Source organism: Sebastes fasciatus, chromosome 2 (assembly GCF_043250625.1).
Source record: "Sebastes fasciatus isolate fSebFas1 chromosome 2, fSebFas1.pri, whole genome shotgun sequence".
In the NCBI taxonomy this organism is placed as follows: Eukaryota; Metazoa; Chordata; class Actinopteri; order Perciformes; family Sebastidae; genus Sebastes; species Sebastes fasciatus.
The window spans coordinates 13,218,355-13,245,796 of record NC_133796.1 but is presented as its reverse complement, the minus strand read 5'-3'; the positions used below and the strand labels follow the sequence as shown (position 1 = coordinate 13,245,796).

The 27,442-nt window shown below is 44.6% G+C and overlaps 1 protein-coding gene and 1 long non-coding RNA gene across 6 annotated transcripts in view; both read right to left on the bottom strand.

The window, feature by feature from the left end:
- Positions 1 to 27,442, bottom strand: part of fto (FTO alpha-ketoglutarate dependent dioxygenase) — a 145,046-nt gene that overhangs the window by 19,228 nt on the left and 98,376 nt on the right. The window lies entirely within an intron of this gene.
- On the bottom strand, positions 16,751 to 27,151 carry LOC141752415 (uncharacterized). The gene is made up of 2 exons (XR_012590260.1): positions 19,831 to 27,151; positions 16,751 to 19,371 (listed from the first exon to the last, which is right to left on the bottom strand). It is a non-coding gene; the product is annotated as an uncharacterized LOC141752415 (long non-coding RNA).

Sequence of the window (27,442 nt, the reverse complement as noted above, 5' to 3'; positions counted from 1 at the left end):
GAGAGAGTCAAAGAGAGAGAGAAACTCTCTCTTCCACAGTTCTCCTTCAAACAAACACTTCCTACGGGACCCCATTGTTTGGACTGAGGCATCATGGGTAGCCTTATTTACAGATTTTAATTGCTCTGGTGATCTGCGGGTAAAACACCCTGTCGTAATCACCCCACAATAGAATTGCTACTCTTTCTGACAACTGTAATAAAATGCTCTACAGCATCCGGGGGAAAACGAGGAGGAGGAAACGGAGAAGGGCAGAGCAAAAAGAGACAGAGACAGTAGACGATGTAAAGAAACGAAAACAGGAGAGAAAAAAAATGGAGAAAAAATAAATAAGGAGAAAATATTTTGGATGCAAATCTTCTCAGCGAGAGGAACTAATCCGAGCGGGCGGGGAGCAGGGATGAGGATGGGACTGTTGTCCAAGGAAATGATTGCTCTCCCACCTCAAAGTGACAACCATGAGAAGCTCACCGTTCCTGGACCTCCGAAGCGGAACCGCAGAGGAGACATGCGCTGCAACCATCACACACACCTACACACACAGGCAGATTGGGGATGAGGAGGTAGGTCACCTACAGGAAGAGATTAGTGTCACCAGGCAGAGGTATGAACATGGGACTGTCAACTGCAGCTGTCCCTGATCTGGAAGGAGCTGGCACCACTAGCTCTCGTGTACTTTCATACTGCCTTCAAAGAGAAGGTAAAACACAGTTTATGCCGGAGAACAGATGATTCCCAAAATTAGAAATTAAACATAATGTTCAGGGATAAAATTTCAAATAGGCAGCTATACCTTTTTACATACAATGTCTCGCCAGAAAAATAGAATCACCTGCAATGGAATAGAATGGAATACAAAAGCCACGTAATAAACACTACCTCACTTGAAATATTACATTTTTGTTGAGACGACTGCTGCAACCTGGTCTCACGGGAAGGCGTATAAATAGCACGACATTACACAAACATTCCTTGTGTCATGAGAACACATTGTTGTCTTTTCGCGTGTCATTTGTACGCCACGCAACAAAACGACGGTAACATCCATCAACAAAACCATTGAGTTGTGGTTGGGCTTAAAATAAGTAAACTAAGTAAAATACGTATTGGACACAACATAACATAACTACGGCAAACATGTGACAAACGTCTGTAAACAACATGTGACAAACATCACTAATGTAACTTCCAAAACAAAACACTGGTCTCGAACACCGGTCTCCTGGTTCAAAGTTGTGTGTTTGTTGGACACATTCTCCTCCGCACCCGCCCGCCATAAGCGGTTTTCCTCGCTTATTATTCTACGTCACCAGTTCTGAGCGTAGCATATTTACTTGAATGCATAAACATTGGACTCAGTACAGACTACGTGGCGTACAAATGACACGTCGAAAGCAAGAAAGGCGTTCGTATTGCACGTTAAATGCCTTGCACATTATTGTGGAATTCACGCGCCTATTCGTGCGAACGGGCTGGACTACCTTAGCAGTTTGCAACGTTACAATCTGAGGCTGTACTTTGTGGTCGTGTTCTGTTAGACGACACTGCATACATACACTGAAAGGTGTTTCTAATATGTTGCTTACTTCATTTACATATATTGAAGAACAAAAATATTAGAAACACCATCAACTACAATCCATTCCAATAATAAACTACACTGTCAAAACTTTCTGTATAGTTTAATCAACAACTGTCTAACATGCTGTCAAAACATAAGAAAACATATTTAAGTTTGCTTTTCAATTACAATATTCTATATGCATTAATAAACTTTATGTTTGTATTTCCCAGGTCAATCTTTCTGTGGCACCCACATGTGGACACATTGACCTTCTCTTTGATTGTAATTCATTAGCTAACGTTTCAAAATGATGGTGCATCATTGTGCACAGCACTGAAGAGAAACACTGCGGTCTGTTAGTTTCTGCTGAGATGAAGAGTAGCAGCTCCTCCGCTCTGTGAAGAAGCCTGTTTTACTTAAGTGTGTCAAACTCTATCCCATTATTATGCCTGCTGATAAAGGTAATACAAACACCCTGTGCATCAAAGGTCCATGAAAAATTAAACAGCCAATCAGCTGGCAATTATTCTCTTTAATCTCCTGGAGGCAGCCAATGGGGATGTGCCTCCGGTGGTGGCGGTGGCCTGGAAGGGATTCACGCCTTCGCTTCGGCACATTCCACAATCCAAACACTTACTTTGCATTATGCTCAGCTCAGGCTAAAAGAAAGTACGGGGCCAAACTTTCTAAACTGTTTTACTTTTTCCTTATTTGTGAAAATACACCATCTGGAGTATTGATATATTAAAGCGAGATAAGTCAATTTGCCTTCGTTCCTCCTGGACTATTGATCGTTTAAAGACATTTCAACTGGACATGAAGACGCCCTGTTCATGTTCCAAAAGAGCTGATCAATTGCTCATTTAAAGCAGCAGGATGTGGAGCCGTGGTGTTTAGAGGAGGTGATGTTTATTGTGTTACCATCAGAGCTTAAGACTGTGTGCCGTCGATCTCCAGTTGTCAATGCTCTCCGTTAAAATGTATTGAATACTGTTTTATGGAGTACAACAGATGCAGATCAGCAGCTACAAAAATTGCATATTACAGCTGCAACGTGAAAATAAGAAATTGATGACCTTAACAGCCTGGTGCTTCCAAGGTCAGAGGCGCCATTTTTGGAAAACCGAATGCAGCTCTCTCTTATTCGGCAAGTCACCTGCTTCACGATATGATAGGAAACTTCAGATATGTGCCAAATTGCACCTCAGATGAGGTCAAACGGCCCTTTTTTACTTAATCAGGTGTCTCCGTGGCTGTGGCTCGACCCACCAGTTTGATTCCTGTCACTTCCTGTCCACACTATCCTCACAAACCCCGACTCCCCTCCCCGTCCAATCGATGGGCGCGCGGAGCCGCTCAATGCCAACGATTCTCCCCTGATCTTAATTAGAGAAACACATCAGATACAAACGACATCTCAAATCAATCGACAAGTGCTGGGTGAGGGGACCGGGGTCGTACACAAAGACAACTTTCAGTCTCTTTTTCCGCAGCACGAATGAAAGAATCCTAAAGTCCTACATTTGAACTACTCTGTGGCCTCATATGAAATGTAGGCAGCTCCATGCTAAGGGTCTCTCTGGATCGCAAATGAGTCAGAATCTCGCACAACACAATTAGCAAAGAAATGTTCCTAAATGTGCCGATAAAATATAGATGGAGAGAGATGCTACCCGGTCCACCTCTGACTGTTCCTTCCTTTACTCTTCATCTCAATTTTCCACTCCATCTCTTCCTCACTCTGTCATGGTAGATGGATGAACGGTGGCGTAAAAAGGCAGAAACAGGCTGACAGGCTCCTTAGACGCATGGCTGAGTGTATAACTAGCGACATTAGTGAACACCTACGCCCAAGGAGCCCATCGAAGACGAGGCTATTTAGTGAGGCGTCTAGGGAAATGCACGCGCGCAAACACACAAAGAGACACACCTGCGTGCCGTATGCTAGCACACACATGTTCATTTTATGGGCACACATGTGCACGTTGACATTGATGTACTCAAATATGTAAGCATGTATGTTCGCACACTGATATGTTGCAAAGGTACACACACAAACACACACACACACACACACACACTACTGAGGGAGTCAATAGTGCTGATTTTCCTTGTCAGCTCCTCGGCAGGCACTGGTTTAAAGAGACATCAATCTGTGATGTCAGCACTTACCTAATGAACCCTCTCAGATCGATGGAAGCACTGGTCCGCTACACAGCCTGCCCTCGCTGCCTGGCCTGCTTTTATGTATACTCTTGACTCTTTTGGGATCTACACTGGACTGCAACATGTCCAGGTGTGTGTGTGTGTGCGTGTGTGCAAGAAGCTGCCTGGATGGATAAACGTGTGCTGCTGATGTATCCATTTCTTTTGCGTGTGTCTGTGTGTTTACAAAAGTACTGTCAATGTGTACATCCCCAATGACACTAATAGAGCGTTTGTGTGTTTATGTAATTGCACAGCTATGCAAACCTACGTAATAGTGCGATTGTTTGAGCACTTGCTGTGCACTCCTTGTTTGCATTTCTGCCATACTTGACATACAATCATGCAGGAGCGTGTGTGTAACTCTGTGTGTATATATGAATGTGTATTTACTTATGTTTGAGCGTGTGAATATGAACAGTAGGCCTAAATGTGGTTGTGAATACAAGTTGTGTTTATGCAGCGTATCTATGGTGAGGGTAATTATGTGTTGGTGTGTGCGTATTGTTGTTAGTGACGGTCTAAATGTGCTTTAACACCTGAGCATGTGTTTGTGTGAGTGAAGGGGTTGCATTGTGAATACATGTTCAACAATAGGGGTCTAAGAAAATATTGATACACATGAGTATTGCGATATTATTGTGATACTGTATCGATTCTCCAAAACACTTTATATCGATCTTTCAGAGGCTTTAGCGGGCTCAATTTTAAAGCTAGCTAAAGCTTTGGTACCAACCATGTCATACTAGTTAGTTGCGAAGGAGATTAAATAACGCTCCAATGTTATGCTAAATTTTGCCGAGGAAAAACTGTCATGGCCATTTTCAAAGGGGTCCCTTGACCTCTGACCTCAAGATATGTGAATGAAAATAGGTTCTATGGGTATCCACGAGTCTCCCCTTTAGAGACATGCCCACTTTATGATAATCACATGCAGTTTGGGGCAAAAACAATGCAGTTTGCCTCCTCTAAAATGGTGTATTTTTCCTAAGTTTTCCTAAAATTAGATTTAAAAAATCACAATATAAGGTTTACAGTATCCCAATATATCCCAATATATTGAATTGTTACCCCTGTATCATAATATGTATTGTATCACCAGATTTTTACCAATACACAGCTCTATTCTACAACTGTCTGTATCTGTTTTTATACATGTGCCAGTCAAACAAAACAGCACCTGGCCATCCCTGTACCTGTAAACCTGCACTGATGTCCCCTTCCTTTCTCCCAAAATGCATCAGTTTATAGGCTGACTTGTGATGGCGATGGAGGCGGTAGCAGCGTGCAGATGCTGCGCAATTAGATTAGTTCCATTTCCTTTGATCGGCCTCACCCCGTCCCATCTCGCATGTGACACTTCAAATGCAGGAGCCTCCCTGCGCCACTTAATTGACCAGAATAAACATATTATATTGCGATAAGTGTCGCGATTGTAACAAATTGTACGGCGTGACTGACACAAATCACGGCATTAGCCTTGCCTCTCTTATCGGCGGCCCTCCTTGTGCCTTTTCAATAAACAATCTGGTAGACGGAAAGAGAGAGAGAGAAAGGCAGAGTGAGGGTGGGAGGGAAAAGAGAGAGAGAGAGGGGAGGGATTGATGGCGGGCGAGGCGAGGCGAACGGGAGCGCTGCGGCCTGCGATCTACCGTTTACCCACTTAACCATTCAAAAAGTCATCTTCTTCCATCAGCGCCTCACCCGGCGCTGCATGAGAAACATTATCTTTCCGCGGGAGCCATCATTCACAGATGGCTTCCCCCCTTCTCAGCAACCTGCCACCATGCATTTCCAACACTGGATGTTGTGTCTTTCAGTGTGTATATGAGTATGGGCATGTGAATGATGTGGAAAAGTTCGGAGAAGAAAGAAAAGAAAGGGGAAAAGGATATGTTTGTGTATATTGATTTTTTGTGTAGCTATGAGCGTAGCGGTTTGAAGTGAGAGAGGGAAGGTATGGAGAGAGCTGCTGGAGGCACGGGGGGGAGGATGTGTGTGTGTGAGGGAGGCTGACGTGTTAATCAGTGAATCAGCGTCCATCCACTAATGTCTGCCAGTGTAAATAAGGCCCTCATCTCCTGCCGTCACATACGCTGGCTTTCCAGCCCATTAGGCCCGAGCTGGCTGGCTGAGGCGGCCCGCCGCTCGCTGGAGACTCATTTACGTGTCTATAGGCATCTGTGGCTGGTGATAGGGAGCCCACGTGAAATTAATGGGACTATGGGTGCTGCCAGCCAGCCAGCCAGCCAGCCAGCTCTCCTGCGCCCACACACACACACACACACACTCTTTACCCACACCAATCACCCGCATGTACGCTTGAACGCATGAGCTCGCACACCTACATGTGCATGCACACACACACAGGACGCACACACATGCAGCGCTTTTTATGCATGCTGGGTAAACTAACCTTTGCAGTAAAGATTTAGCAGCTTTATTAGTTTAGGAAATTGCGGTAATTAAGGATAATTCATAATGGCTGCTTCTCCCCTCTCTGTGGTATTAAAAGGGGGCTGGCCTAATTTAGACTGCGTGTGTTTGTGCGCTAAGGCAGTAAAACGGGTGGGGTAAGGGGAAATAGGAAATACATCGACATGGAGAGCGAGAGGGAGGCCTCTGCAAGGTTCAGATATACTGTATGGTCAACAGGCCAGCTGAGGATTATTGCCTAATGGTCTTTACACATCCTTCATAAAATTCCACATTTTATTTGACTGACAGTTTCCAAAATTAATAGAATATAAAATCAGAATATAAAATAGTAAAAGCAGGGAAATTTCATCATGTCCATTAAGAATATGGTTATGGACTTAAACCTACAACACTGTGTGATACTTTACTAAAATCCACCTCAGTTGATTTTTTCATTTAACAACAGCATTAGCAGACAGGTCTCGTGTGATCACAGATGTCTAAAGCATAGCGAGACAGGGCCCTCCAATCCACAACAATGAGACACTAATGTCTCAGTGCCAGGTGGCCGAGTAGCCAGGGCAGAGAAACAGGGGGCTGGGCGGGCACGTTCCCTAGGCTCCGGAGAAAGAGGTGTGCGTCTGGGTTGAGCCCACCTCCTTTCACCTCCCCCACCGGAGGTGAGGCACGAAACCAGAGGACAGGATCGATAAGTCCACAGATGCTGCCGGCTCCTTTCACTCATTACCACTGATGAATAATAGAGGACAGCCCCCCCCACCCCGACCTCCTCAAGATTCTTGTTCTCTCTGAATGTGCACACATACAGAGACACAAATGAAAACACACAGGAAACTAGAGACCATCTTGGGATGACACAAGCCGCGATGCTAAATCAAGCCAGGGGGCAATGGCCCTTTCTCTACTTCCGGTGCCATTGCTCAAACCACGGCCATCTTTGAACTCAACCTTCTTCTTTTTTTTTTTTAAAGATTGTTTTTAGGGCTTTTGGCCTTTATTTGATAGGACAGTGGATGGACTGGACAGTGGATGGACTGGACAGTGGATGGACTGGAAAGGGGGAGAGAGAGGGCGACATGCAGCAAAGGGCCGTGGGCCGTATTCGAACCCAGGCCGCTGTGGTAAGGTAACTGCCTTGGTTTATGGGCGCTCGCTCTACCAGGTGAGCTTCAGGTGCGCTCTCGGCCTTCATTTTGATCTCAACTACACGTGTAAATTTTTGTATTTCGTTTCCAACGCGGTGACAAAGTCTGTCCACAGACAGACATATAAACACCTGGCTAAGTAGTTCAAAACCGCTTCTGTGGTAGTTCCCGCTACAGTAGGTGTCTCCAAACCACATTTGGCCATGATGACTCACACACAGACTCACAAGGTGAAAACAACACCAGCCACACTGTCACGGCAAGGAAGCTAACGCAGGAATATGAGGACAGGAGTCAGATCAAGTTCAATCTCATGTGTCTTAAATGCGTTCTAGCACCGACCTCCTACGGTGATGAACAACAACTACCGTTAGTGTTGCATCGAACAGGAGATATATGAGATGCTGGAGCATTTTGTACAACATGCCAAACTCACACAGCCCACGGAAAAGCAAATCAGTCTCCTCGCCCTCTCAATGGAAAACAAAAAACAACAAGCTGCCCAGTTCTGTAAGGCAGACAAATCACACACTGAAGACGCCTCAATTTTGGCTTAACACCATCTTCTACAGTACACCTTTCACCTTCTTCTTCTGTGCTAGAGGTGTGAGCAAAAGACTATGCGGCACTGACCATCAAGTTAAAGAAGATAAAAAAAACAGCAGCAGCTTAAAGCTACACCCAATCAATTATGGAGTAGCAACCTGTCCAAAATGTGATTTCCACACTGTCCGCCGCATCTTTCACACCATTATCGATTACCTTCGCTTGTAACGTTTTCTGTTAATTCTGTTCACCCACACAAAATCTATATGTGTGCATTTCAAAGCAGGCATCTGAGCGGAGCCGAGGCTGCCTCAGCTCTGCAGGACAGACAATCACTGTCAATCTAACCTAATGACCAAGTGTCTGCTGATGCATGCTAGTGAAGTGGGGGAGAGTCCCCGGGTGCAACTTGAAGCAGAATGGAGAGCATCCCCAGCTTCTCAAAGTGTTGAAAGGGCATAAACCCCCCTGCTGGAGTTTTCCCAATGCTTCGCACTTTCCTCTGTAACTTTAGCTAGATCAAAGAGAATGGGGCCCTTAAGTAGAAGTAGTACTAGGGTTGGGGTGAGTCACATAAGGATGCAGAGGGAAAGTTGAATCATAGAGTATTCTGTCAGAGTGCGATTCCTCGGCTTATAACGAAAGTGTGCTTTAACAATGTATGGCGCAAGAAAAGCCTCACTGAAGGTTTAGGTTCGGCGAGGAAAGAGCAAAGGATGAGTGGAGAGCAGGAAGTTGCGAGACAAGGGGGCCTGATGTTCCCGCTGTAAAACCCCTGCCCCCTCTTCGTTCCTGTGAGCGCTATATCGCACAAGGCGGTGGCTCTGTCCGGTACATCAGCCCAAGGATGTAGGAGATTGAATCAGACCTGCCGGTTCGCCGGCCGTTTCAGCAGCAAAATAAATGACAAGGCAAGTGCTGGGGGAAATAGAGAGCGAGGGCAGCCCAAAGGTGTGACCCCGCTGATGAGATGAGAGGCAGTCCAGACCTGCCAGACGCACTATTAGAATCTGAGACCGAGATGGGAGATGGAGAGAGAGAGGAAGAGATAGCGGGGGCCCGGTGTCACTTTATCAAATTCCTCCCTGGCACATGGTAACAGAGGTCAGGGGAAGAAAAGCATGGGGGCAGAGTGTAAAGCTGAGTGAAAACACAGCGCTGCTCTAATACCTTTCATAAAGAGAAAAGCCTCCTCATCCGCCAACCGTGATTAAATATAACCTGAGTGCTGAGAAACTAACCCCCGCTACCCCGCCCAGGCCTAACTTTGTGTGTGCATGTGAGCGCGCGTGTACACTCGCGGGGTGAGGAGGGTAAAAGCAATTTGTGGAGGACTTGTTGGGTGAGTGGAGTGTGTTTTTCGTGGCACCGGCAGGGAGGGAGCGGCGGGGGAGAGGAATGGGTGCTGGATGTGCACATCCTGGCCCGCAGCTCTCTGACACCGGCCGGGCAACAGTTAATGTGTTAGACTGCTGGTCGCCTGGAATTAATGCTGTCATCAGCAGCTGGTAGACAAAGAGTTAGAGCGAGACTATGTAACTTCTGCTGAAAAGCGGCCACTGTGGTCACAAGTGGCAATTACAAGATGATACCCTTCATTTTCATTTCCTTTGCTTTAAAGACATCATTAGATGACCCGAGGCCCGTTTCACCAATTTTTGATTAACATGCAAGCTGTGATTTGCAACATGTTTTAATTTCCGCTCCTGTTAATTTTGACATTGTTTCTTTAATCAAAACAAATTTGCCACCTGTGCATGATCATGCGAACGCCCTGCACAAATGCATCTGCAATTTGTGAGGGACAGTCATTTGCAATCTGCATGTTAATAATAGTCCCTGGATGAGCGCAAGTAGAAGACCCACCAGCAGGAAACAACAAGCATGTCTCTTGTGAGGAGTAGTGTGTTTACTTTGTGCTTTACTTTTGTGAAAAAATGATTGAAATGTTGCTAAATCATAGTGTAACAGTAGCACCAGTAAAAACGAGTCATAAAGTTGTCAGTGACCTGCCACCTACATATCATTATTTAGCTTATGTTTGCTAATGATAGCTAGCATTAGCCACTATGAGCTACTGGTAATAACCATAGACTGTATAAAAGAAGTGGACCTAGTAACCGTGATGTCACCATTGGTTTTGCCGTTTCGAAGCCTCGAGTTCAGTATTTTGGCCGTTGCCAACTTAGAGATTGAGACCATAAACTCATGTTTACAATGTGTGCTGAGGTAATAAATCAAGTGATAAGTAGATAATCTGTAATAAATCTGACTTCTTTTTGCAACAAGAGGAGTCGCCCCCTATTGGCAATTAGAGAGAATGCAGGTTTAAGGCACCTCCACATTGACTTCCCTTCTCAGACCCAAAGGTTGCCCACCGGTCATACCAGACCAAGTAAGACTGGGAGCTAAGTGGAGCTACAGTACACAGGGCATGTTGTTTAAATAGGAACTGTCTCAAAATTCAGTGACCACACATTCATTGGACACAAAGCCAATATGTACATCGATACTTGCCCCTGAATGCCACATGTCATATGACCCCACCACTGAAATACATGTTTGTACATGGATAATTAGGGTTTTTCTTCTATGTGCAATGTGGCAAAAGAAGAGCTTGCAAATATACCATAGGAAGACTACACCATTGACACTCAGATGTGAGGAGCCAATATAAACAATAACCTTATTTTATATATGCCTATGTGGTCCTCAGAGATGGAGAGAAATTGGGCCATCAGTGTCACTCAGAGCCCCAGTGTGGAGGCTTGTTTTCTTGATCTAATAGAAGGTAATGATCCAGAGAGCAGGGCTGGGCTTCCTCTACCACGGAGCAGGCCTCCGGGGGCTACTCCACCCCTGACAGCGGCAGTGGTCGTGGCAGTGCAATAAGAATAAACACATGCAGGCGGGGAGTCTATTTGGCTGAGAGTGATGGCTAGCTTGTTGCTTATCCCAGCCCAATAAATCTCCATACAGGGCCGAGAGATGAGCGGCGCTTATCTCATCAGCCTCGCGACTGATGCCTCTGACCGAGTGCCGCCGCTCAGACCCCTGATTTATCATGAACAGGGGAGGGGAGAAGTTCTTCACCGTAGTAAAGCTGAAATAGAGAGAGAGAGGATGGGAGAGGGATACAGCGGGAGATGCAAAGGAAGGGAGGGCGGGAGGGAGAAAATGAAATAAAAAGGGGGGAGAAAAATAGACATATTGAAAAGCAGAGGGCAAAGGCAGATAATGCAGAAATATAGAGAGCAAACAGAAAGGTTTTCAAGGGAAAACATGGAGGCTTTGGCGTGAGGCGACGCAATAAACTAAAAATAAAAACTCCCAAACCTGAGGAGGCGGAGAGCGGGGTGTGGGGGTAAATGTCACCATCTCCATGTCAGGGGGTGGTGGTGAGGGGAATTGCACTTGACGGCTGGATTCTGTGGGATTCAGCATTTTTTTTCAAGGCAGGGAAGAAGGATGGAGAGGGACACCGCGCTGTTATATTTGAAGGGAACCGAATGCACTCTGTCTTATAGGAAAACATGCCCTTTCCCTGACTGATGCTGGTAGAACACACACTGTACCGTGCACTCAAGGGCTGCTCATTATTAAAATAAAGTTTTGTGTAATAGATTACATCTGCTATAAATGCTCCATGAAGCAAAGCTCATTTTTGGTATTTAAGATTTAAGATCATGGATGCCATCCTACATTATTACACGGCTTTATTGAATACTCTATTCTGATTGGTCAATCACAGCGTTCTACAGTGTGTTATTTCTTAATAGCAAACCGTTGCTATGGGCGCAGGTCTGATGTCGGACTCTGGCGGACCGTTTTTGTGTCAAATTATTGATTTCTTAAGTACGGCCATACTTTGGACAAGTATCTAACGTACAACTTTGACATTTTTAGATCAGATGAAAAATCTCACTTAATCACTTAATAGTCAAAGTCAGGATTTTTGGAAAATGGAAAAATTGCAAAAAGGAAAAGGAAAAACTGACAATTTTTTTTTTTTTTTATGTTTTCCATATGAAATTATTATTTTTTCACTGCAGTTGTGTGCATATCTTTGAAATACAACTTGTTATGAGTTCATAGATACCAAATACTTGATTGTGCATTTTCCTATCATATATCTAGTATTTGGGCACAGAGGACTACTGTTTTTTTCCTAAAATATAATGGAGTCTACTACAAAAACAGTAGTCCCCCCAACAAACGCCAGACTTTTAACTAAGAGACCCGTGTTCAAGACCGTTGTTGCCTGGTATTTTGTTTTGTAAGTTACGTTAGTGACATTTGTCCCGTGATTTTTATTGATGTTTGTGACGTGTTTTCTGTAGTTGGGTTATGTTGTTTTTGTCTGTATTATACTTAGTTTACGTACTTACTTTAATCCCAACCATGACGTTTTCCCTTACCCTAACTAAGTGTTTTTCTAGCCTGAACCTAAGTTTGTGGTTTTCTTGCATAAACCTAACTGCGGACGTTTGCGTGGCGTACAAAGACACGCAAAAAGGTTAAAATGCGTACTTATGACACGCGGAATGTCCGTGTAATGACGTGGTATTTATACGCCTTCCCCTGAGACCGGGTTGAAATCTCAGTTGCGGGCAGACATGGGTTAATGTCTTCACTCAGCCTCCACAATCACGAGTTTCAGTGTGACAAAACTTCAACAACGACACCGTGCCCCCATCTGCCCACCAGCTCACCAATGTGATGAATAGTTTGGCCCGGTAACACCAGCAGATTAACCCAATAAGAGGTTTCTAGTGGTGTGAGATCCGAGGGCCAGAGGATGAAGAGAGCGTGCATGTGTCGGTGGCAGGAGTTGGCAGCGGTGGCGGAGGTGTTGGTTTAGGGTGGGAGGGACAACAAAGAGGAGCGAGGGGGACCGGGAAAATTATGTCAGTGTGGTTGTCAATCACAGGTGGCGGGGAGAAGGCAAAAGTCAAAGACGGCTGCTCTCTCTCTCTCATTTCACCTCGCTCGCTCGCTCTTTCTCCATCTCGTGGCCATATGAATTAGTGTGGTGAGGGGAGAGAATGAAGAAGGTGGGAGGGGAGGATGGGGAGTGACGGGAAACAGACGGGTATAATATTCTCATCACTCTTCACTCTGCAGTCGTTGGTGGGGAGCGTGGCCCAGGGCACTCAGCGGCCCAGCCAGCCGCCTCGCAGACCCCGCAAATATTCCTAAACCTCAATTTTTCATATTTCCCTGTATGCATAAGGAGATGAAAAATCATCCGATCATTTGTATTGTCTGACTGAGGTTATACACAAATATTAGTTTATCTACCGCACCTAAGATTGCCTCCCTAAGCAAGACGGATTGGTCTTTTGGAGAGGGCAATATTCCCCGGGAACATATTCAGTCCATCTTTTATGTGCTGCAATTCACCAGAGCAGCAGGTATGAGCTCCATCTCCAGACAGGCTCGATAAAGCTAAACACCCAGTAGAGACGCCGCTTATTATACACAATACGCTTTAATTGCTAGACAATTTGCAGGCGGGTAAAATTTATAGTTTTCAAAACTGATCATGCAAACAGGCCCGACACCTAATATTCATATTCGTTTTCTGCACATTTACTGAACACCTAACCTAAAAATGATTATTAAAGCAAAACAAGCAAAGGAATCAATTTGACTTGAGAGAGGGGAGAAAAGAGGGCAAAAAAAACCTCTTCAAATCACAGTCTCAATTGATTTCCGTTACCTCTTCTGTGAACTACCGAGTGTCTGGTCCTCTGCTCCGAGAGAGTGAGGAAAAAATGAGAGGAGGAGGAGGGGGTGTGAAGAAGAGTTCTGGGTCAGAAATCGCTGGGTGATTATTCACCACTCAGCCATGTGTAAAACTCATTAGACAATGCGTAATGCCTTTAATCAAATCAATGGCACAAGCAACTCCAAACTGATAGCTCCCATCAAAACTTCCATAAAGCATGGCAAATTTCTCATTTACTTATAAAAACAAGTGAAGACGGGGGAATTATCCCCAAAATGGGCCTAATTGGTCTCTGTCTTCAAATCAATACTGTGGTGGGAAATAAATAAATAAACAGATGAATAACAAAAGTTAAGTGTGAGAAGAACAACGCGGAAAGAGGGCTGAAAGGGGGCGAGAGAGTGAGTGAATATATTTTATATAATCTCCTTTATTATATAAAAGGTTCTCCGATAAGTCAGATAGCACATTTCAACTGCCATGTAAAATCAATTAGGAGATACAAAATGCTCACTTAGTCATCTCTGAAGCAGGAAAAATTAAAAATGGGAAAAAAAAAATACAATAGTGTACGGTGAAACTGTAAATCTCTTCTCACCTACTCTTTTTCCTGCTCCTCTCCGGCGAGCTTTGAGGTGGTGACAGACTAGGAAGCGGTTGGGCAAGGGTGTTGTGGGTAATTAGGCGGCTGGAGGTACAGATGTTGAGCTGTGGAGGACCCTTACCGGGACACTGAGAAGCACCGGAGCATAAATAACCCTGCATCTGCCTCCCTCTGCCAGCTCTAAGTACCTTTCTTTGTTAGGGTATGGGTCTTCATTTTTTACTGTTGACAGGCAATGTTATTTCAGTTATTTGGTGGCATCTGGTTAGGCTGGGTGCGAGAGAAAGGGAGTAAAAAAAAAAAAAAACTGCTAACACACACACACACAGGACGCACTTTAATTAATTGCGGGGAGATTACATGGTCTTCCAACCGTGTAGTTTGTCATCAGAGCCCATTACACACTTCTATTAGATGTTTCTTCACAGTGTCAAGTGTAATTTGAAGGAGAGTCTTGGTGGAGGATCTCTAAGTACAGTGAGAGGCCTAATCGGGGCGACTGAGGTTCATCTCGACTCAGGCGAAAATAACAAACTCTGCCGCGCCTCAATTAGCAGAAAGTAATGTGTAAACAAATAAGTCTTATTGGAGCGCTGCCTATTTCATGGCGTGTCACTCACTCACTCACTCATATGCTGGTGGTGACGCGGTTGTCTCCAGGCCTGGCGCTGCATGGTCCGCCTCTGTTGCCCCGGTGCCATTGCTCTTCATTTCAGCGGGAGAAGCTTTATTTTCATTGCCAAGCAATGAAGTGTCTTTGTATGACTGCGGAGCACGCCGCAATCAATCTTACACCAGCGGAGTTAACAGGACAGAAACCAATGCAGCCGTTACTCGGCACAGAACATTACCAGTGTATGGACTCATTATTCATCAGAGGCTCCATTAGACACCGCTCACTACGCTGCCACGCTGGATATGAGGCAGACAGGCAGCAAGTCAATGCTGTGTCACACACAACACTGCCCACAGTGGAGCAACACAGTGGAGGAATCATGCACAGGATACTATTGTGCAGCGGCAACACCAGAAAACTCACAATTCATATGTTTGTTTATGTGGTTAAATTGAGGGTTTTGTACAATTCCTGAGCAAATTTCATGACTCTTTGCTATGACAAAACATTCAACAATGTATATTTTTAAAATGCAAGGAGCCAATATAAAAAGCAAAATTGATGACCTTGCTATTTTCTTTTAATTAGATGGCAACCGTATAATGCGGTTCCTGGTTTACTCTACTAAAATCCCCGAGAATACTGTCACTGTTTTGCAGGCACATTCCTGTGTCCCATGCTTCGTACCCGCAGAGGAATGTGCATGACAGACTGTGTGCCTTCCTGTGCCGCCACCGCAGTCGGTAAAGTAACTAATGACACAGCAGTTAATGGTCAACATTAGGGAAGACGGAATAATAGACTATAATCCATACATCAGCCTCATAACCCCAGCTCTAATTGGCCACACACACTGTGTAAACCGGGAGGAACGCACACGACTTCAGTCGCAGCGTCACATACAAGGTTTTTACAACATCAGACAGCGGTTAAAAAGTGGCGGTGGGGGGACAGACGGGGAGAGCTGGCTGCTGAGCAGAACCGAGGTGGCAGCACACAACACATGAGGAGTGCCTTATAAGCCTGTCTGCTTCTTCTTCCTCCTCCTCCTCTTCCTCGCTGTCACCGCCGCAACCGTAACCATCCCCTGCCATCACTGCCAACGGGGCCTGGGACAGCTGCTCACCAGAACAACCCCGACACACACACACACACACACACTTCCCAACCTACAACTACAACCAGGCACTGGGACCCCGTGGTAATTGGGCTTTCTCACTCCAGCAGCCAACAACAAGCAATGGCACATTCCTGTCTTGCCACAATGGCAGTTAAAAAATGGCATAATAAAAGACAGCGCAAACAAACATCCCAGAGGACCCTCGGCTGCAACATTCAGACGGTTGCAAACCGGGGCGATAAACACCAGCTCGGGAACAGACGACCAGAACATGGTCAGGAAAACAGGAAGCACTCCCGCAAACAGGAAGTCCCCTCTCATCTGGATCCTTTATAGCTCAATAACGTGTGTGTGTGGGGGGAAATAAAAAGAAAAGCTAATGAGAACAGCAAAGACATAGGTACGGCTGTTTACAAGTGTCTGCCTTCAATTTGAGAGGGAACTGAAATGGAAATTGAGGACAAACAATCAATGCCTCATTATAATCTCACATCATGTACGCAGACTTGTTTTTATACCCCTGTCAGTTTATTGTGAGAGACTAATTTTGGCTCGTGTTTGTTATTCTACCGCTATTACGGGCTGATGTGTCCTCATTCTTAATTTCTGTCCCAGTTACTTTTTTTTCTTGTTTATATTCTGCTCAAATGTTTCCCGTCGTACTTTGAATCTACTTTGCATCTTCAGCCGGATCCATGTGAGTCGCCCCAACAGTGAAATAGTTAAGTGGATGAGATAGCTCTCTGGTGCTTTATCGGCAACATTATCTTTTTATTCTCATTTTCCTCCCAAGGCAGGGGGAGTGTTGATGTCTGCTAACTCGACTCCTACTCTCAGTCAAACCTGCAATTACCGCCGTGTCTATCTCTACCTTAAACATTGCTTAACAAGAAAAATATGCCAATACGCCGCAAACGCTTTCATTTGGGGCTGTGGAATTAAACAAGCTGCTTGGAGCCATGTTATAAATTACCCTGAGGAATGTCCAACCGGGCGCAGACACAGAGAGCACATCACACACGCTCCCTCCATAGCTACAGCACTTATAATTTGTAACATTTTTAGAGATATTTATTATTTTTCAACCTGTTCTTTTGTCCCAGTGACCCTCTCTGGCCTGGGGGTTGAGCTCTTATCTGATTAGTGTGTCATGTCGGAGATTTGTCACAAAGCCATAACATACACTTTGGCTTTTCCGAAGGAGCAGAGGCGCTTCCTTGACATGTGAAGACACGGCCACATATAGCCGTTAATACGCAGAGGAGCTCAACTGTTTAGCGTCTGCCTGTCTCTCAGTGGCACAAGTACGATGACATCATTAATAGTGCTCCACATATGTGAATGTGTGTCTTTTAAAGGTTTAATTGATGACATTTTTATGTAGATGCCAGGATATTTCAAAAAGCGCTTTTAGAAAGGTGCCGAACAAAAGTATGGCTTTTCCTAAAAAAATATATATTATGATTTTGAATTAATCATTTTAAAAACTTTGCCAGGTCGGAAATTAATGTTCTGTTTATCTCTGTGCAAGATATCTGACGTTTGGTTCCCACTTCGAACAAGGCTTGTGAGCCAATTGTATAACAATGTTGGTATCATGTGGTGTCTCTGTGTCGTCAGCGATCAAGTTGCTAGTTAGTGTGGAAAAAAAACTGTCTGTGTTTGATGGTAAGTGCCTGGCAGAGGGTCAGCGGTCAAGAGACCCCTTTGAAAATGACCATGACAGTTTTTCCTCGCCAATATTAGGGCAAGCTTGAAGCGTTATTCAGCCTCCTTTGTGACAAGCTGGTATGACATGGTTGGTACTAACGGGTTCCTTAGGTTTTTCTAGTTTCATCTGATACCAGTATCTTCAATCTAGCTTTAAAACTACAACCTCAAAAGATCGATTGCATTAATGCGTTAAAGAAATTAGTGGCATTAAAACAAATTTGCGTTAACGCGTTACCATTCTATTTTCTTTTCAATTATATTAACATACAAATACATTTAAAAAATGTATAAATGTAACATATCTAAATAAAGTATTATTATTATTATTATTATTATTATTATTAATATTATTATTAATAAGCATTCTTATTTTCATTGTGCTATAGAATGAATAACTTCAGAGATGAATAGTGAATGGAATGAAACTTTGACTTTCAAAATAAAACAGTGACGTGGTGAAACACCTGGCAGCATTTTTGCACCATGCCACTCATCCAATTCATGTTTCCCACACCTCTGATGCGCATAGTGCGCTGCACATATATAACCGAATAGCAGGTGTGCTTAGACACAGCTTGAACACATGGTTTGGCACTTTGTGATGGACACTGCAATTAGATTCAGCCTCCGCAAGGTTGGCCAGTAACTTGACAACACTCACCCGCCACAATTAATTTGAACCCACATTTGGTGAGTTGGTGGGTGTTCATTTTAAGTCCTGTGTGCACTCATGACCACTAGCACCTGAGGGCAGGACCGGGCCCTAAACAGGCCTTAATACCTGGCTCGCTGTCCCGCCCGAGGCTGCTGTCAGAGCATGACGGATCAGACACACCTGATGGCTCTATCTCTAACAAGCATCTCTGAATCCTCATCAGAGCACTTACTGAATTGTGATTAATTCCCTCCAACACTGCTGACAGACAAGGTGCTTCATCTGTCGCTGTTCACTCGCCTTGGCTGAGGCCCCGAGCGAAAACAGACAGGCGGAATGGAGCGATGCAGACAGAGAGAGAAAAAGAAGGTGTGATGCAGTTTAGCTGCTGGTAAAACAAACAATATTGAGAGCAGCGTACTGTAAAGGAGGAAGAACAAAGAGAGCGAGTGATCTATTGGCAAACCTTTCATTTAACAAAGGCAGTACTGTGAGACCAGTAGAGGAGAGAGAAAGACGTAGCGCAAAGAGAGAAAGAAAGATGGAGCGGTAAAGAAGAATGACAAGAACAGAGCAGGAGGCAAAATAAAGAAAATGGCAGGCAAACAACAAAGGGATTACTGGAGAGACATTACGAGACGGGGAGATGTTCGTTACGCGGTAAGCGAGGGAGACAAAGACGATCAGCTTCTGACACCTTTACACTTTAATTGCCAAAATAAGAAATTAGTGCAGGCTCTTTGTGTTATCTCTCGAGATAGAGGCCCTAGACAATGAGCAGTCACAGGCAAAAACACGCATCTCATGAGGAGGACATGTGATGGGATGTCAAAGTGGAGGCCTCTATCTCACGTCTTATGCGCCATACGCACACTCTATGTATGGATATTGTCAGAGAGCAACCACCCCTTTGTCAGAAGCCATAAATGCAAATCCCTCTAATGTTAACTATCAACTAGTTTGAATCCCTACAAAATAAAACAGAGGAAGACCCTCCACTCAACGTATCCTCATACAACGCTTCGTATGATATCTTATGAAAAATTATTCCTCATTTTTCCTGGAAAAGATCAACTTGGTTACTACTGTACTTAGGTTTAGGAAAAGATCGACTTGGTAAGGTTTAGGCAACAAAAACTACTTAGTTATGTTTAGGAAAAGATCATGGTTTTAGTTAAAATAACCCTGAAAGTGGCGTAACTTAAGTACGGATGTTACGTGTCAAATAAATCAACATTGGCTTCTTGTTCCACACGTGGTACGAACAGCGGCCTCCTGGGTAAAAGTCAGGTATTTTCAGACCCACCCATCGCCCCAACCTCCTCCCTACGCTGTGTTTTTGTCGCTCTTTAGACTTCCTAGTTCACAATTATGTGGATTATTTACGAATTGATTTTGTGGGATATATACAAATTACAGTGCATTACTTTTCGTAGGTATAGCTACGAACGGTGTATGAGAACAGCCTGCTCCACTCTACGTGCTATTGCACAAATAGCACTTCACATAGCTTTAAATATCAGGATCAACTCTTACGGTAAGTTTGCATACTAGTGTCTATAACGGGTTAGCGCTTACTAATCGTTTCCAGGTAGTGACGTGCATGTTGTGCTCGATTAGAAGGCGGGATGTTGGGAGTATCCGCTGCTTTGGTGGTTGGTCTCCAAGGCTGAAATGGAGTAAAGCCGAATCAATGCTAGCTGCTTTACCCCTGTCATCACTGATATCATAAGAAAGTGCTAATTAACTTACTGCAACCCCTGGAACGGCTCTGACCAGAGGGCTAATGTAGCCTAATCGCGTGTGGGGCCCTGTGCTTACTTCCCCAGGACTTTCTCCCTTCCCAGTCAGAGTTAATCGATTGTAAACTGCAGCTGGGGTCACGGCAGTCCACAACTTCCCCTGCTGACCCTTCCACACCCCCGGGCAGGACCTTAATGGAGCCATGCTCCCCCAGAAATCAATACTCAAACTGGGCATGGATCACTATATGAGACCCCCTCCTGATGGGATCTGACATTAGGGCTGAGGTTTGAATGTCTAAATACAAGAAGCAGAATTTATAGGCTGCTGCCTTAAATTATTTCCCCCCCTCTAACGACTTTGTAAAGCCATTCCAGAAAAGCATAAATGGAGCTGCAGTGAATATGAAAAGCAAAAAATTAGATGCCACATTTTCTCCTCTGATTCGATTTGCTCTTTTTCTTTTCCAATCCAGGAGCTTCCCTCCAACTCGTGTCCCGATACGACGCGTGCAGAGGAACACATGTCATCTACAGGCCGATGTGGTCTACGGAGACGCCCATAAGCCCATGCGCTAAGTGGGGAATGACCTAAAAGACAACAGCAGCAATAACCAATAAGGAAAGCACATTAATTCCTCCTCACCTTGGGAGGACCTGTTTGAGTGGCTGTGTCCCGTTAAGATTAATTCCCGCCTAATACTAATTGGTCCTTTGGCTGGGAGGGCCCTGGGGGAACGGTTCCCTTCGGTCCACTCTCGCTGGGGCTCGCCACCATTGGAGGGGTGCTGATGAGCTGGCGTTTTTATCAGCCGCAGCATTCCGCCAGAGCTCCCTCAGGGCTCTGCACAAGCTATAATTAAGTCTCACACAATCCATAATTGCTGTGTTTACAATTACTGTAGAAGAGGAACACAGAGGCAAAGCAAGAAGAAGAAGATAGGAGAGCGTGCACAAGGAAATGGAATAAAAGAGAAAGGACGAAACTGAGAAAAGAACTAGCCTGGCTACATTAAAAGGTGCAAAATTCATATTAAAATCTCTTTTTATGTTGCCCCATCTCCCTTCACTTGGCCTTAATAAGCTCTCAGGACTGTTTGGCAGTGGTAAAGCCCATCACTTATTTATTTTTTCCCAGATAGCCCTATTAATTTTCCCCAGGCCTGGAGTGCTCCGGCAGACAGAGATGTGGACTGGATCTGCCGTCCCTCGGGTGCTCCTCGAGGAAGAGCCGTAAATGACCCAAATAAAGGGTACTTTTGAAGGCTGCGGAGAGGCGCCGGCACCATTAAAACTAAATGAAGTGTTTATTAGCCATGCCGACAGCACTCTAAACACTGCCAGATCAAGGGCAGTTACAGTTAATGTGTCTCTCCGAAGCCTTGGCTGTTTGTTTAGCCTCGCCAATGGGCCTGAAAAGAACCAAAGGACAGACTTTTTCATGCTATTTTTTCATGCATTTCTCTCCCTTTCTCACACCTGATCTTCCCTCGTCTTCTATCTCTTACTTTTGTCCCACCCCCAAGCTCCCCTTTTCCCGTCTTTCCAGCGGGAGAAAGCCTGTATGTTGTGGTTTCCTCTTGGATCTGGAAGCCACACAGCGAGGTTAATGTAAGGGAGGTGTGACAGCAGCAAAGCGCACCCGTTGAAGGTAGAATAAAAACAGTAAGACGTTGTGCGTCTCCGTGGAAAGGGGGCCCGTTACACTCTGTGTACTGTCTGTGGCTGGGCAGGAGACTCTCTGATGGGGGACCAAAAGCTGCTTTTAAGGCTCTGATTGCTCGGCATTCTGAAATTCCCCCTTAAAAGTTTCCCTTCCCTCTAATTACATTCTTCGTTTCATTTCGGCTTTTAGACAAACTGCCAGGGAAGCTTTTGGAGAAGGCAAAAAAAAAGAGAAGCTGGGCTCAATTTCACTTTATTTTTTTATAAGGTTTGAGTTTGTAATGAAAAAAATGTGCTGAAATTGGATAAAATGGGGAATAAACTGTCCATTTATCTTCTTTATATTTTCCCCTCTAATAGGCAGAGTTATTACGCACGTGACATAAAACAGACACTTACATTTACAGAAACACATTTCATAGCAGATACTGCACCTGAAATGGCTCTGTGGCAGTTTTCGATGACGCCTCAAAATCAGCTGGTGAGCGTTATATTCTCATTAACTCATATTTAACATTTTAATGTGATATTTTTTTCCGAGCTCTCGTATATTTTTTCCTCCACAATAACACCACGTGTGAGTGAGAATAATGACACTCATTTAGAGCTGAATTAAAAGTTCAAACAATGAAAGCTGTGAACTTTCATATGCCACCTCAAAACACACATTTCTTTTTTTCTTTCCACACAGATCTCTCTAATTATTTTTCATAACCTCAAGCAGTGTACAGTAATATCACGGCTTCCTGTTCGAACTTGCCTGTCTATGGCTGACATCATTTAAAAGCAACCCCTCCACCCGTTCTGCCCCCTTAACACTTCACTTCTCTCCTTAAAAATGAGCCGGAGTTGGAGACTCAACAACAAATGAAGTTCTTCTCTAAATTGCGGCGTTTTTTCCGTATGAAGATTGATGTTGGGACACAGTACACTTCTGAAGTCGGAGGCTGAAATTACAATCCGGAGTGATTATCCTTGCCCATTAATAGCAGCAGATAGCATGTCACAATCAGGGATGTGCATAATTAATCAGTGGTTACTCTTTGCGCCCCCTCCTCTTCCTCCTCTCACCCCTTTTCCTCTGGGCTATTTCCAATGTAAAACAGGGTTACGGACAATTCCCAGCAGTGTAACTAAACGCACCGCCCAAAGCTTACAAGATGATGTGAGTCCTGCTATTGACAAAACATCACTGACTAGTAATGAACACAGTGAGTGCTCTTACTAATTCCTGATTCCTTCATTTATCATCCCACCACATTATCACACACCTTCGCGCAAGATCATTAGAAAAACACACTCCACTTGAGCACAAGAAGTCGTTATTTATGTTCTCTCCCTTTGTTGATGTTTGTGTGTGCCCTTTTTAATGAGAACAGCCTGATTTTGTAATCCAGCATTGTTTTTCTCATTTTCTTTTTGATATCGAAATAAAGCCCTTCAGGCAAGGCAAAAGACGGGGAGGAAATTCACACAAATTCAGCTCCCTTTTATATTTTTTTCATATCTTCACCTGTCCTGGTCTAACACGCTGTTTGTAGATCACTATCAAAGCGTTCCTCTCTCCATATTTGACCTTCCTCCCCAGAAGAAAACCTCCCTTCGCAAAAACAAAACAACACTGTCAAACCTAAAGCCCGCTGACTTTCAAACTTTCCCTCGGCGTACGCAAGACTTTCTGCTCACCGGTTCCTCTGGAGAACCAGGCCTTCCATCAATGCCAAGCCCGAACCGTGGAGCTCCAGCTCAGTCACTGTGATTTATATAAGTTATTATAGCCCATTACAGAACAAAAACAGGACAAAAACCCACTTCACAACAGAAGCGGGGCCAAACAATGGTGAGCGCCGGCGTATGGGCGGGTGAAGTCCAGCACATGCCTGAGCCGCCACTCACCACACATTGTCTTTAATCTAATTCTACACATGGTTTCGTTTCAATCCGAATCAAAAGCTCCCATGTTAACAAACCATAACAGATCTCCCTTAATCCGCCTGGCAACAAAAGATGGATGCAAGAGACACTCTGCCTCTCCGTCCATGAAATCACACCTCATTTGCATACAAAACACTTGCTGGAGGTAAGGGCATATATTAAAGCCATTATTTTTCACGTTGTTCTCGTGGAAGAAAAAAAAAAGTTTGCATAATTGTGTTTAGCATTATGTGGGATGGAGGCTCAGTTATCCAAGAGCAACTTAGCAAATCCTTCCTGTTGCTGCTGGCCATCCATACTCCTGCGTTCTCTTGATAATGCAGGAGTAGACAAATAGGGACATGTCTCTCTCACAGTAACCAAATTGCTTCAAAGGCTTGCATGCTGCAGTGTTTCTATGCGTGACCTTCTTAAGAGTGTGTCCTCCATAAAATTATTAAAACAGCTGCACAGAAAGCCTCGTGAAAAACTGTACTTTATGTGACACACGTTCTTTAGAAATGGAGCATATAATAATGATTGAAGAAGAAAAACGACATGACTAAATGACTTTACACATCAGCTGTGTTTTTTTTTGTGCAATTAAATTTTCACATCAATATTTTTCTTTGAACTATTGTTTTTGTTATGAGTACTTCATATATCATGCAGTGAAAAAGCGTATTTCTTTTTTGGGAATGAGGTAGATTTTTTTAAGCTTTTGCACCGCGAATGGCGGCTCTGTAATCCAAACCGAGATGGCAAACACTATTATTCCTTTCAACCCTGACAAAGGCGGCACATACCAGATCCACTCCTTCCGTTCTTACCTTTCACAATAAAAGCCCTTGACACAGTATTCGCAGGTGAGTATTTCACATTTTCGTGTTGTTTATTCGTCACGCCCCCGGTGTGCAAGCACCTTGGATAAAAAGAGGAAAGCGGCACGGCTGCCGTTTTATCATGTGTTTTTAGACGCGGCATGCGTATGGCCCCCTAAAGGCTTTAGGCTGCTTTTGCATTAAATCAGGAAAAATGCGGCGAAAACAGCAGTCCTCCCATTCATTTGAATGTGGGTAGTGTGTTGCAGAAGAATAACGCAGCGGCCTGCAGCGGAAAGTTTGAACTGCATCAACTTTTGGAGAAACGCAACCTCACCTGCATGTAACCGGTGATATAGTACAGCCCTGCCATGAGGGAACAAATCGTTGTGCAGTCGTTTGGCATTAGATGGGCCGTTGATAAGAGACACTCCCACACCGTCACACAACACCTGGTTTGGTGTGGATGCTGTATAAACATCAGCTGAAACGGAAATTACTCTATAAATACAGAGATAAACCATCAAATATGAGTCAGCATAGTCATCTGTCCACTATTAACGTAAAAGAGAACACTAACTCTTTTGTTCTGTGCATGTATGACAACATGTCAAGATTTTCCAAAAATTCAAACAAACAGCCACAAAAAAAACAATGACTAGTTCTTCCTCATGCCAAACGCAGATACCAGTCCTGTGATTGACAAACTGGTAAGGGCCCAACTGATGCCTCTTCTTAAGATAACCATGTGGGGAAGAGGAGGGGGGCAGATTCAAAGACTTATCTCAACTCTTACAATCATAGTGTGACAGCGGGCCTCAAGAACGTGCGCCGTTTCCAAAAGCCACAGCCAAGGGAATTAGTCAGTGCTAATGTGGCCACTTTGCTAGATCAAACGGTGGAGAGGTTAGTCACTGGCAACAGGACCGGGTAATAAGCATCCAACGGCATGTCGGTGCAGGAGGTCTGATTTGCACAATCTTCATACTCCAACGCAAACAGTAATGATGAGAACCTGACTTCTACATCTGTTCATGACAGCCACCTCAGGCGAAATATGCAAGGGCTGAATCAAAAACATAATTCATTATGTTGATATGATGCTTTTTATATTTTTACAACCTCTCCACCCCTCCTTCCACACACACACACACCTTGTCTTTCAGGTGATGTGACGTTTGTGTTGATCTCTATCACTGGGATACGCAGTAACTCACCCAGCCTGACTTGCCGGGCCCTGTTCTGTCCCGGGTGCCTCCAGGGCTTTTACCGCACACCTGTGTGTGTTGAGCAGGACGTGAGCTGTCCTGAGCGGCAGTTTTCAATGTTGTCCCTGCCTCCTGGTGGCTCGGAGCAGCAGCACTATACGCATGAAAAAAGTCTCTTCAAACGCAAACATGAAGGCCTCGGTGGAGGCTTTTATCATGTTGCACATTAGCCCTACCCCGTTCATACATGTGAGTGCATTCCCTCAAAGCTGTGCTCATATCATACGTGTGCAGCCCTGTCATCTGCATAGAAGCATGCGCACACACACACACACACACACACTCAAAAACACATACACATTAGCATGTTGTCATGGGTGTGTGAGCGGCAGCTGGGTGTAAATTGCACACGGTTCTAGCGTAATGAGGACTGATGGCTTATGCCTGCTGTATATTCCAGGAGGGTGTCTTCTGACAGCTTTGGGAGCCGATAAAGTAATAACTAATAATGTGCAGATAGCGGCGCCGCAGTGTGACAACTATGCTAACGCTGGGAGAGTGCGAGGTTGTGTGTGTGTGAGTGAGTGAGAGAGAGAGAGAAAGAAAAAGAAAGAGGGGGGATGAGAGAGAGGGAGGGGGCCTGTGCTACGGGGGCTTCCTTTCAAGTTTCAAACACAACCTCCGGTGATGGTTTCAAACCTAATTCACTACCTCCAATAAACACACAGGCAGAAAGAGAATACATAAACTGTTTAACAATCACTCGCTTTGAAAAAAAGAGAGAGAAGAGAACAGAGGGGGAAAAAAAAGAGAAGGTATCCATCCGGCATTGCTTTTTTATAATCCGTCAAAACTATAAACAGAAATTGAAATAAGAAGAGCTAAGATAGGTGTGTAAGAGAAGCACCAGGGACAGAGGAGACTGCTCTCTCTTCCTGCAGCAGCGAGTGATCCTGCTCAGGTTCTTACAACATGGAGCCTCCTCCATAAATCATAGTCCCCACTGCAAGAAGACTGAGGGGTGTCTGGCAGTGACAGAAGACTCTCTGTGCATACTGCTCTCCGTCTCTTCTTCTTCTTCTCCATCCTCTCTTCTACTACGGCTTTACAGGAGTCAAAGCCACCGTCTTACTGACAGGGTCTTGTGACTCGGTAGCGCACAGCAGACAACCTTCATATAGCAAGAGTTCTGGGAACATTGGAGGAGGGAAGAGTTGAGGAGAACCATGGGGGTTAGCAGGAGTTGGGATCAATACTGTAGCTACCGCACCGTTCAGCAAAATGCATTCGCAATCAGAACCATTTGAGCTAAGTAAAGTGTACACATGTTTCTCTCGATATGCAATGGGTTGACATTCACAGTGCAAAGGATTAGCCTAAAGATGTGTTCAGACTGACAGCAAGGTGAATTTTAAGAGGTGTTGATCAATATAAAGACACGTCTGTTCAAGTGGAAAATGCAGCAAAAGTGCCCTCTTGGATGACGGTGATGTAATGGTAGATGAAACATGACAAAATGCTCTCTATGGTGCCCTTCAAGTAGAGAAAATGTGATGCAGTGCCCTCTAGGGTGCCTTTCCAGTGGAGAAAACGTGATGAAGTGCATCTAGGGTGGCCTTAAAATTGAGAAAACGCGATGAAGTGCCATCACTGCCTACATGCTAGAAAACTTTCTGCGTGCTGGTTCCCCATAACGTGCAGCCTGTGCCCTTTTTATTTTTTTCGCCCCTGCCCCTCAGACATTCTGATTCCAC